The sequence below is a fragment of the Dendropsophus ebraccatus genome, chromosome 1 (assembly GCF_027789765.1).
Source record: "Dendropsophus ebraccatus isolate aDenEbr1 chromosome 1, aDenEbr1.pat, whole genome shotgun sequence".
NCBI lineage: Eukaryota > Metazoa > Chordata > Amphibia > Anura > Hylidae > Dendropsophus > Dendropsophus ebraccatus.
This window is the reverse complement of record NC_091454.1, coordinates 155,458,983-155,471,539: the sequence shown is the minus strand read 5'-3', so window position 1 is coordinate 155,471,539 and position 12,557 is coordinate 155,458,983.

Genomic DNA, 12,557 nt, shown 5'->3' with positions numbered 1-12,557 from the left:
AGGACCCCAAAACTATACACTACAGGTATACAGGAACTCCACCAACTATATACTACAGGTATATAGGACCCCAAACTATACACTACAGGTATACAGGACCTCAAAACCATACACGACAGGTATACAGGACCTACACCAACTCTATAATACAGGTATACAGCACCTTCACCAACTCTATACTACAAGTATACAGGACCCCAAATATACTACAGGTATACAGGAACTCCACCAGCTATATACTACAGGTATATAGGACCCCAAACTATACACTACAGGTATACAGGACCTCCACCAACTCTATACTATAGTTATACAGGACCCTCAAACTATTTACTACAGGTATACAGGACCCCTGAACTATATACTACAGGTATACAAGACCTCCACCAATTATACACTACAGGTATACAGGACCCTCAAACTATAAACTACAGGTATACAAGACCTCCACCAACTATACATTACAGGTATACAGCTCCAACTATATACTACAGGTATACAGGACCCCCAAACTATACAGTACAGGTATACAGGACCTTCACCAACTGTACACTGCAGGTATACAGGACCTCCCTCAACTATACACTATAGGTATACATCCCCCCCAACTATGCACTACAGATATGCGAGACCCCTAAAAACTATACATTGTGGGTATACAGAACCCCTCCAACTATGCACTACAGGTATACACTAATTTCACTGATTAACTCAGATGAAACAATACCTTTAGCTTGGCCTCCTGGGCACCTTAGAACAAATCTAATTAACACACTGACACTTTATACCCGGGCAGCGCCAGGTACATTTTCTAGTCTATATAATAAAAATCAAAGTCTGTCTGTCTGTCTGTCTGTCCCAAATAGACTTCCAAATGCCTGAACCGTTTGACCCCAAATTTGGCACACAGATACATTGGGTGCCCGGGAAGGTTTTAGCGAAGGTCCCGTCCCCACCAGATGTACAGGAGAGGAGGGGGAGGGAAAACAGCGGCGCCCCATAGAGATGAATTGGAAAATCTCCTCACTGCAAACACAGGTGATATAATTAGCTGCAGCAGACACGGCAGTTGGATTCTTAGCAACCAATAGGATTACTGCTCTCATTTTCACAGGGAGCAATGGTTGCTAGGGCAGCTGCCTCACAACATCCACAGTAATAACTGGTAGATCCCCTACTCCATCTATACATTACATGTATATACAGGACCCCCTACTCCATCTATACAGTACATGTATATACAGGACCCCCTACTCCATCTATACAGTACATGTATATACAGGACCCCCTACTCCATCCATACAGTACATGTATATACAGGGCCCCCTACTCCATCTATACAGTACATGTATACAGGACCCCCTACTCCATCTATACAGTACATGTATATACAGGGCACTACAGGACAGGTATACCAAAATGTGACTGGATAACACTGCCACACCAGACATGACCAATACCGCCATACTGTGCTGGATAACACTGTCATAACACTCCTGACCAATACCGCCACACTGTGACTGGGTAACACCTCCATACCAGACCTGACCAACACCGCCATACCAGACCTGACCAATACCGCCATACTGTGCTGGATAACACTGTCATAACACTCCTGACCAATACCGCCACACTGTGACTGGGTAACACCTCCATAGCAGACCTGACCAATACCGCCATACTGTGACTGGCTAACACTGCCATACCAGACCTGACCAATACCGCCACACTTTGACTGGATAACACAGCCATACCAGACCTGACCAATACCGCCATACTGTGACTGGATAACACCGCTATACCAGACCTGATCAATACCGCCATACTGTGACTGGATAACACTGCCACACCAGACCTAACCAATACCGCCATACTGTGACTGGATAACATCACTATACCAGACCTGACCAATACCGCCATACTGTGACTGGATAACACTGCAACATCAGACCTTACCAATACCGCCATACTGTGACTGGATAACACTGCAACATCAAACCTGACCAATACCACCATACTGTGACTGGATAACACTGCCACATCAGACCTGACCAATACAGCCATATTGTGACTGGATAACACTGCCATACCAGACCTGACCAATACCGCCATACTGTGACTGGATAACATCACTATACCAGACCTGACCAATACCGCCATACTGTGACTGGATAACACTGCAACATCAGACCTGACCAATACCGCCATACTGTGACTGGATAACACTGCCATACCAGACCTGACCAATACCGCCATACTGTGACTGGGTAACACTGCCACACCAGACCTGACCAATACCGCCATACTGTGGCTGAATAACACTGTCATACCACACCTGACCAATACCGCCATACTGTGACTGGATAACACCACTACACCAGACCTGACCAATACCGCCATACTGTGACTGGATAACACTGCCATACCAGACCTGACCAATACCACCATACTGTGACTGGATAACACCGCTATACCAGACCTGACCAATACCACCATACCGTGACTGGATAACATTGCTACACCAGACCTGACCAATACTACCATACTGTGATTGGGTAACATTGCCACACCACACCAGACCAGACCAATACCACCATACTATGACTGGAAAAAACTTCTATACCAGACCTGACCAATACCGCCATACTGTAACTGGATAACACTGTCATACCACACCTGACCAATACCGCCATACTGTGACTGGATAACACTGCCAGACCTGACCAATACCACCACACTGTGACTGGATAACACTGCCATACCAGACGTGACCAATACCACCATACTATGACTGGATAACACTGCCATACCAGACCTGACCAATACTGCCATACTGTGACTGGATAACACTGCCATACCACACCTGACCAATACCGCCATACTGTGACTGGATAACACCACTATACCAGACCTGACCAGTACCGCCACACTGTGACTGGAGAACACCGCCACACCAGACCTAACCAACACCGCCATACTGTGACTGGATAACACCGCCATACCAGAAATGACCAATACCGACACACTGTGACTGAATAACACTGCCATACCAGACCTGACCAATACCGCCATACTGTGACTGGATAACACCGCCATACCAGACCAATACCACCATACCCCCCTCGAAAAGACACCAGATTTTCTGGCAAGTCTGAACGGGAGGGTACTGCCCCTCTGCAAGGTGCTACCCTACGCACCAGACCATGGATGCCTAATGGTAAATACGACCCTGCAGGTATACAGGACACTGACACTTTATACCCGGGCAGCGCCGGGTACATTTTCTAGTCTATATCATAAAAATTAAAGTCTGTCTGTCTGTCTGTCTGTCTGTCCATCTGTCCCATATAGACTTCCAAACGCCTGAACCGTTTGACCCCAAATTTGGCCCACAGATACATTGGGTGCCCGGGAAGGTTTTAGCGAAGGTCCCGTCCCCGCCAGATGTACAGGAGGGGAGGGGGAGGGGTAAGAGCGCCCCATAGAAATAAATGGGAAAATCTCCACACTGCACACACAGGAGACATAATTAGCTGCAGTTGGCAGTAGGGAGCCTTAGCAACCAATAGGATTACTGCTTTCATTTTCACAGGGAGCAATGGTTGCTAGGGAAGCTGCCTCACAACATCCACAGTAATAACTGGTAGACCCCCTTTTAACACCACCATATCAGACCTGACCAATACCACCATATCAGACCTGACCAATACCGCCACACTGTGACTGGATAACACCGCCATACCAGACCTGACCAATACCGCCATACTGTGACTGGATAACACCGCCATACCAGACCTGACCAATACAGCCATATCAGACCTTACCAATACCACCATATCAGACCTGACCAATACCGCCACACTGTGACTGGATAACACTGCCATACTAGACCTGACCAATACCGCCACACTGTGACTGGATAACACAGCCATACTAGACCTGACCAATAACTCCACACTGTGACTGGATAACACCGCCATACCAGACCTGACTAATACCGCCATATCAGACCTGACCAATACCGCCACACTGTGACTGGATAACACAGCCATACCAGACCTGACCAATACCGCCACACTGTGACTGGATAACACAGCCATACCAGACCTGACCAATACCGCCACACTGTGACTGGATAACACAGCCATACCAGACCTGACCAATACCGCCACACTGTGACTGCATAACACCGCCATACCAGACCTGACCAATACCGCCACACTGTGACTGGATAACACAACCATACCAGACCCGACCAATACCGCCACACTGTGACTGGATAACACCGCCATACCAGACCTGACCAATACCGCCACACTGTGACTGGATAACACAGCCATACCAGACCTGACCAATACCGCCACACTGTGACTGGATAACACCGCCATACCAGACCCGACCAATACCGCCACACTGTGACTGGATAACACAGCCATACCAGACCTGACCAATACCGCCACACTGTGACTGGATAACACCGCCATACCAGACCTGACCAATACCGTCACACTGTGACTGGATAACACAGCCATACCAGACCTGACCAATACCGCCATACTGTGACTGGATAACACCGCCATACCAGACCTGACCAATACCACCACACTGTGACTGGATAACACAGCCATACCAGACCCGACCAATACCACCACACTGTGACTGGATAACACTGCCACACCAGACCTGACCAATACTACCATACTGTGACTGGATAACACCGCCACACCAGACCTGACCAATACCACCATACTGTGACTGGATAACACCGCCACACCAGACCTGACCAATACTACTTCGAAAAGACACTAGATTTTCTGGCAAGTCTGAACAGGAGGTGGAAGACTAGAAAAATAAAAAAAAATTAAAAGTTATATCCTTTCCCCTGATCCTGCTCCCATGCGAGGTGCTGCCCTAGGCAGACCACCGCTGCCTAATGGTAAATACGACCCTGCAGGTATACAGGACACTACAGGTATACAGGACCCCAAAACTATACACTACAGGTGCACGGGACCTCCACCACCTATATACTACAAGTATACAGGACCCCAAACTATACAACTACAGGTATACAGGACCTCCACCAACTCTATACTACAGTTATACAGGACCTCCACCGACTATATACTACAGGTATATAGGACCCCAAACTATACACTACAGGTATACAGGACCTCCACCAACTATATACTACAGGTATACAGCACCCCCACCAACTCTTTACTACAGGTATACAGGACCCAAAACTATACACTACAGGTATACAGGACCTCCACCAACTCTATACTACAGGTATACAGCACCTCCACAACTCTATACTACAGGTATACAGGACCCCAAAACTATACACTACAGGTATACAGGACCTCCACCAACTATACACTACAGGTATACAGGACCCCAAATGTATAAACTACAGGTATACAGGACCTCCATCAACTATATACTGCAGGTATACAGGACCCCAAACTATACACTACAGGTATACAGGAACCCAAAACTATACACTACAGGTATACAAGATCTCCACCAACTCTATACTATAGGTATACAGTACCTCCACCAACTCTATACTACAAAATATAAAGCAATAAGGCGGCACTCCAGGAATAGTGAATAATAAAGTGAATTTATTCACCCATAATGTGCGGTACAACGTTTCAGTTTCTCGATGAAACCTTTTTCAAGAAACACATACACATGTGAAGGAAGGGGCTGGTATTTAAAGTCCATAAGCTCAGCCCATATTAAGTGACATTATGATTACATGATTACTCTATACTACAGGTATACAGGACCCCAAACTATACACTACAAGTATACAGGACCTCCACCAACTATATACTACAGGTATACAGCACCTCCACCAACTTTATACTACAGCTATACAGGACCCCCAAACTTTACACTACAGGTATACAAGACCTCTACCAACTATAAACTACAGGTACACAGGACCCCCAAACTACACTACAGGTATACAGGACCCCCGAACTATATACTACAGGTATACAAGACCTCCACCAACTATACACTACAGGTATCCAGGACCCTCAAACTATAAACTAGAGGTATAGAAGTCCTCCACCAACTATACATTATAGGAATACAGCACCTTAACCAACTATATATTACAGGTATACAGCCCCCAACTACACACTACAGGTATACAGGACCCCCTCAACTATACACTACAGGTATACAGCCCCCCCAACTACACACTACAGGTATACAGGACCCCCTCAACTATACACTACAGGTATACAGTCCCCCACCCCCTCACCCCAACTATACACTACAGGTATACAGGACGGATGTTTGAAGTTTTTAGTTTATTTCTAATGTGCATAAGCTACAATTTACATAAACAGTGCAGAACTGTCGGGTATATAGGGGCATATAGGGCTACTAGCGATTTTCCCTTACTCAAAAAAAAAACAAGGACATAGATTAGCCTTCTGGGCACCTTAGAATAAATCTAATTAACACTCTTACACTTTATACCCAGGCAGCGCCGGGTACATTTTCTAGTACATAATATTTGCGTCTGTCTTTTGGTCTGTCCTTTTTTACCCAAAACCTGGAGTGGATTGATAAAACTGAAACTGTGCAAATCTTTCCACTATGTGTGGAAAAAAGTGTGAACATAGCCTAAAGGGGGATCTAAGGGATAAACACCCAGCAACATGGTGCAAGGAAACAGGTGGATTCCATTAAACTCACATGTAGATAAATGGCGAGTAAACTCTTTACAAATAATTAAACCCTTCCATGTACTCTAATATCTTATTAAATCTGTCTCTCTCACTAAATGCTGAATGTCCCTTCAGATGATCAAACGTCCTTCTTTCTTACTGTCCAAGCGCAAAAAGATGTGCTCTTGTCTAATATACTTTAGGTGACATAGTAAGTTTTATGTTTAACAGAGGTTACATTCTTCTTCTGACCCAGAAAAATATGTTTCATACATAGTATCTATTGACTGGAGAGGAAAGGCACATGCTGGTACGGACAAGAGATGATTCAAAGTCAGTCCATATAGGAAACGACTGAACACATTTTTTAAGTCAAACGAAAAACTTATCTACAAAAGAGAAATGAACAGTAATACAATGATGAGTGCTGTGAAGAAAACAAGAAAATGTACAGTTTAGATATAATATTTTATTTTGTGAAATACATGCTTTATAGAGAAGAAATGAAAGCAGCTCCAACAGTGACTTGCTAATTTACAAACTCATATAACTTTCCATAAAAAGCTATGTAGTGTGACTTCTAAAACTATTTTTCATGTTGTCAGTAGTTATAATAAGCTTATACTGTAATTTGATATTTTAACAAAGGAGTACAATGGACTAAAATGTCTAGTTACCTATGTAACATCACTAGCTAGCAAGAATTTCAGTCCATGCTCAAAGGGGTTTTCTGGGACTTTTACATTAATGGCCGATCCGTAGAATAAGCCATTAATTTCTGATCAACGTAGTGCTGAAACCTGGCACAGCCTAAGGATCAGCTGTGCAAAGCCATGCCTATGGCATACACAGAATGAATGGGGTCAGAAGGAGATGCCTCATCTTCAGGATCAAGATCCAGAGAAACCCCTTTGGGCTATATATTCTATTAATTACGATCATTGTTGCAAATTTCAACACCGGCTGTGATTAATAGAAAATTTAAGTCGTTTAAGTCAGAGGAAGCCCGGCCGGAGTGTATACACACAGTATACACTCCGGCCGGGATTCTTAGTGGCGAAGGAAAAACTGACATCCCAATTCAACAGAAATGAAGTTCATCTGACTACTACTACAGTATCAGCTAGGATGAACTTCACTGACACCAGCTGTTCTGTGACTCAGCCGGGTTAGAGAACGGCCGGTGTCTTACTGTGTGTGAACCTAGCCTAAGGATCTGCAGCAGACTTGATGGTGCATATCCGCAGTAAATTTGATATCAATGTAATTAAATAACTGAACACAGCATCAAATCTGCGCCATCAAAACTTCAGCAGATCTGCTGCGGATCCTGTATGTGTGAACGCACCCTGGTACTGTGGTACTGTCATTTATGTAAACTTTTGACATGTCACCCAGATGCTGCCGTAACTAACATACAGGCAAAAAAAAATAATATCTATCTATATCTATCTATCTATCTATCTATCTATCTATCTATCTATCTATCTATCTATCTATAAATGCTGCAGCAAACTGCAAGTGCCAGGACTCACCACATATACTCCCCCCAGCGTACGTACGATAAAAATGAGGTTCAGAGAAAATGATTTGATCAAATAGAATGTACCAACTCACCACGTTAAGGTGAACCCCAGAGTTAGACCCTATACTAGCTCTTTTGCACTATAAGGCTATGTTCACACAACATATTTTTTCGTATTTCTGCGGCCATTGTTGCCGATTGCAATAACGGCTATAGTAAACACGAAAAAATATGTTGCATTGCTGTCTATGGGGTCACAGCCAGAGCGTACACACATTGTATACGCTTCGGCTCGGACCCGTAGCGGCGCCACAAACAACTGAGATGTCAGTTTTTTCCGGCCGCTATTCATTGAATAGCGGCTGCAGAAAGCTCAGTCAGTTTACTCTAGCGTGGGGCTCCGCTCGCTTGCTTGCTTCATAGTGTGCTGTGGTGAGTTCTGATGCAGGCGTGCACTGATGCGATGATGCGATGATGAGTTCTGATGCGGGCAGAAAGATCATCCGGCCGGATGCTGTACCGCCCTGGATGATCTTTTAAGAGACCGGCCGCTCCGTGACCCGGCCGGGTCACGGAATGGCCGGTCTCTTACACCATGTGAACATGGCCTTAGTCTACAAAACTGAGCATAAAGGATCAACTAAACTCTGTGTAAAACATCCAAAGGATCTGAGTGGAGTGCAAGGCTAAAAGGAGGTAGCCCCAGCCCCCACATATGTGCGGTGCATCCTGACACTTGCAGTTTGCTGCAGAATTTTTCTATTTATGTCATCGAGACATATCAATAACTTAGATCATTCAAAATCTCAGCCCTAAGTCTAAGTTATAAGTGGGTGAAGGGCAAGGTAGCATGTTCCACATTTTGGAACTAGCCCAAAATGTTAAATAAGCCAAATACCTTTAATTCATGACTATTTATTTATTTATTTATTTATTTACTATGTTACTTTTTCAATTATTATGACTTTTTTAAAGGTTTTGTTAACAACAGAGTCCTCAGTTTAAATAAATGGCTTATTAATGTTAATAAATAGGATGCCTGTATGTATGAATGGTGAGCTCCCTCAAGACTTGATGCTGTTAATAAATATTGATTGACATATGTCATCAATATGGTGCCAGACCAGGAGGTCCAAAATTACATAGCGATTAGCAGGCTTATCTTGTAAGCACTGGCCAGATAAAGTTAGTTACACAGTAGTAGTCCTGGGGGGTGAGGGATGCTCTTAGTGAATCATCTATCTATACATAAGCTTTTGGGTGATAATTTACATTAATCCCCAATGTTCTTTGATTTTAAATGTAGACCCCGGGTTCGGCCCATTCTTTGTGACTTGTTAAGCATAAATCAGGAGTTGAGGATTTTCGTACTTGCTGTGCCCAGTAGGTTTTAGCACAGCTGCAAACTTCTTGGTCTGATATGTTTCCACACCTACATCCAGGAAGCCTTCCAAAAGGTGACAAGATGCTGCTGAGAACCCCTACCATGAAACAGGACTGATAAAGATCTCCTGCTAGTGATCGCTTATCAGAAACAAGTTAATGAATATGCTAAACGCTGGTAAAAGAATGCCTTAGACAAGGGGATTAGCACCTAAACAAGTACATTTAAGGAATCTCCATTTGTTTATGGCAAGACTGGTGAGTAAACATATGTAGACAAATCAAGGTGTCAGGGGAAGGTCTGATAAACAGAATACACAGCCATGTGTAATGCCAGGGTAAGGACTTGCTCTTTATCACACCCTTTCTGGCCTTTGATAAGTTAGTATGTAAATAAGATTCTACATATCACAAAGGTCCCCTGCTGCCCAAGATAAACAAACATACTATACCAGTACAGTATGTTGTCATAAAACACTGATGAGCAGTTGAATACAGGAATTTTCAAGAGGAATCTGCTTTATATACATAGAGGCATTAATGGGTAGGAAAACAGCACTAAGCAACTATTACATCAAAATACTATTCTTTTATAATAAACAAACACCATAATGCTTCACAGGTGGAGACACATTCACATGTTATTTTTTAATGCTCTGTCACACCAGGGATAAAAGTAAGAATTCATTTTCTAACTAGCCTTTGGGGTACGTTTACATGTACAGGATCTGCTGCAAATCCGCAGCAGATTTGATGCTGCAGATATCATTGTAACTTAATGAATGAACACAGCATCAAATCTATGCCATCAAATCTGCTGCGTATCCTGTATGTGAGAACGTACCCTAAGGGTGGGTTCATGCGTAACGGAATTGCAGCGGATTTTACGTTGTCATCCCGATGTGAGTACAGTATGTAACCGGAACCCTCTCTTAACCCGCCATGGCCCAGCGCATACATTACCTGGTTCTGTGGACGCTGCAAGTATTTAGGAGTAGGAATAGCACATCAACCAAGCCCAATGCTCATAGATACAAAGTCTGTAGTATGCAGGAAGACTCGGCATTAGGAAGTTGCTGCACACACAGGTTTAGGCAATGTTCCCACGTCATAAGAGACCTTACGACGTGGGATGTAAGGTCTCTAAAAAGATCATAATCTTTCGGCGCCTGCATCAGAACTCCCCACAGCACACTATGGAGCTTGCGGCCGGAGATGCTCGCTCCACAGTGTGCACAGACACGGTTTTCTGCAGCCGCTATTCACTGAAAAGCGGCCGCAGAAAATTGACATGTCAGTTCTTTGCGGCGCCGTGAGGGATCCCGGCCAGAGCGTATACTATGTGTATACGCTCCGGCCGGGATCCCATAGACGGCTATGTAACGTATATTTCCGTAATAATCACAGCCATTGTACAACGGCCGTGGTTTTATGAAAATATTCGTTGTGTGAACATAGCCTTATTCAGCGTACTTAATTACAGCTGCACGCGTAACGGCTCCCACTGGGCCTTTCTCAACAGCTACTTACATCATAGATACAGACGTTTATATAGATAATAACAATTGTTACATCAATCACTAATTGCAAAATGCTGTGTAAGTAGAATACATGAGAATAGTATTAAAGGTGTATCTATATCAAGTGATCATCACCATGAGTAACTAACACACATGAGTAACAGTGTGTAACATACATGAGTAATATAACATGAGTTAAAATAAAAAAATAAAAAAATCAGGAAAGAATAAATCCGGAAAAGAAAAAAACGCAAGCATATGAATTCAGATGAAGGCTTCATCCTACGTCTAGGTGAATCATTGTTGTTGGGTCTGTGAAAGGAAAGGAGAAAAAGAGAAAAGAAACTATGTATATTCAGTTGGCTAACTGCATAATTTCGTATTCACGGTTCAGACCTCTAGGGGTTAATGTATCTAGTGTGTGAATCCAAAAAGCCTCAAAAAGCCGCAAAAGAAGATTTTGACCACTACCTCCGTTCAATTTGTTCAATGATTCGCAACTGCGCTAAACTGTGTCCAACTGTGTGAAAATGTAGGCAAATTTGGTCAGCTCTCCTAGAACACCATTCACACTAGGCAGGAGCACGTTGCTATGGCTGAAGTTGCAAACACAACTTCTTGCCATCTTGCCATTGCGGTAAGCTGTTGCATTTTTCTGTGTTTTTGTGTGTTTGCAACTTCAGCCATAGCAACGTGCTCCTGCCTAGTAAGAATGGTGTTCTAGGAGAGCTGACCAATTTTTTTTTTCTGTGTTCAAGATGGGGGAGTGGCTGCCTCTACTTGGTCGTGCACTCCACCTACCCCACCCAGGTGGTGTAATTACTCTTGCTGGTATTAGATGGATCTTGCATGCCCAGAGCATAGGCGTATTTCATGCCATGGAGAGGCCATAATACAGTGTAGGACTGTCCCGAGCATGAGGCCACAGTAACATGGTGGGGCAGTTTATACCATTTTCAAGTGGTAACCAAGAGCCTCATTATTTTTATGGAAGTTTTTTTTGGCAGTTGGGGGGCTGCTTTTAACTATTTTCATGTCTGTAGTGGGTCTGTATCTTGCCATTGCGGTGAGCTCTTGCATTTTTCTGTGTTTTTGTTTGAAAATGTGCTGGTAATGGTAATAATAAATTCTTACAACAGATTGTTGATTTATGCTTACTTAATTTGTCCATAAACCTCTGCTGTGTCTCTCCAATGTACAGAAGTCTACAAGGACACTTAATGTCATAAATCACGTTAGATGAATCACACGCATAATGTCCTTTAATATCATATTTTTTGCCACTATGAGGGTGTACTATCTGATTATACATAGTTTTTCTCTCTTTCTCCTTTCCTTTCACAGACCCAACGACAACATAGACATAGGATAAAGCCTTCATCTGAATTAATATGCTTGCGTTTTTTCTTTTCTGGATTTTTTCAGATTTTTATT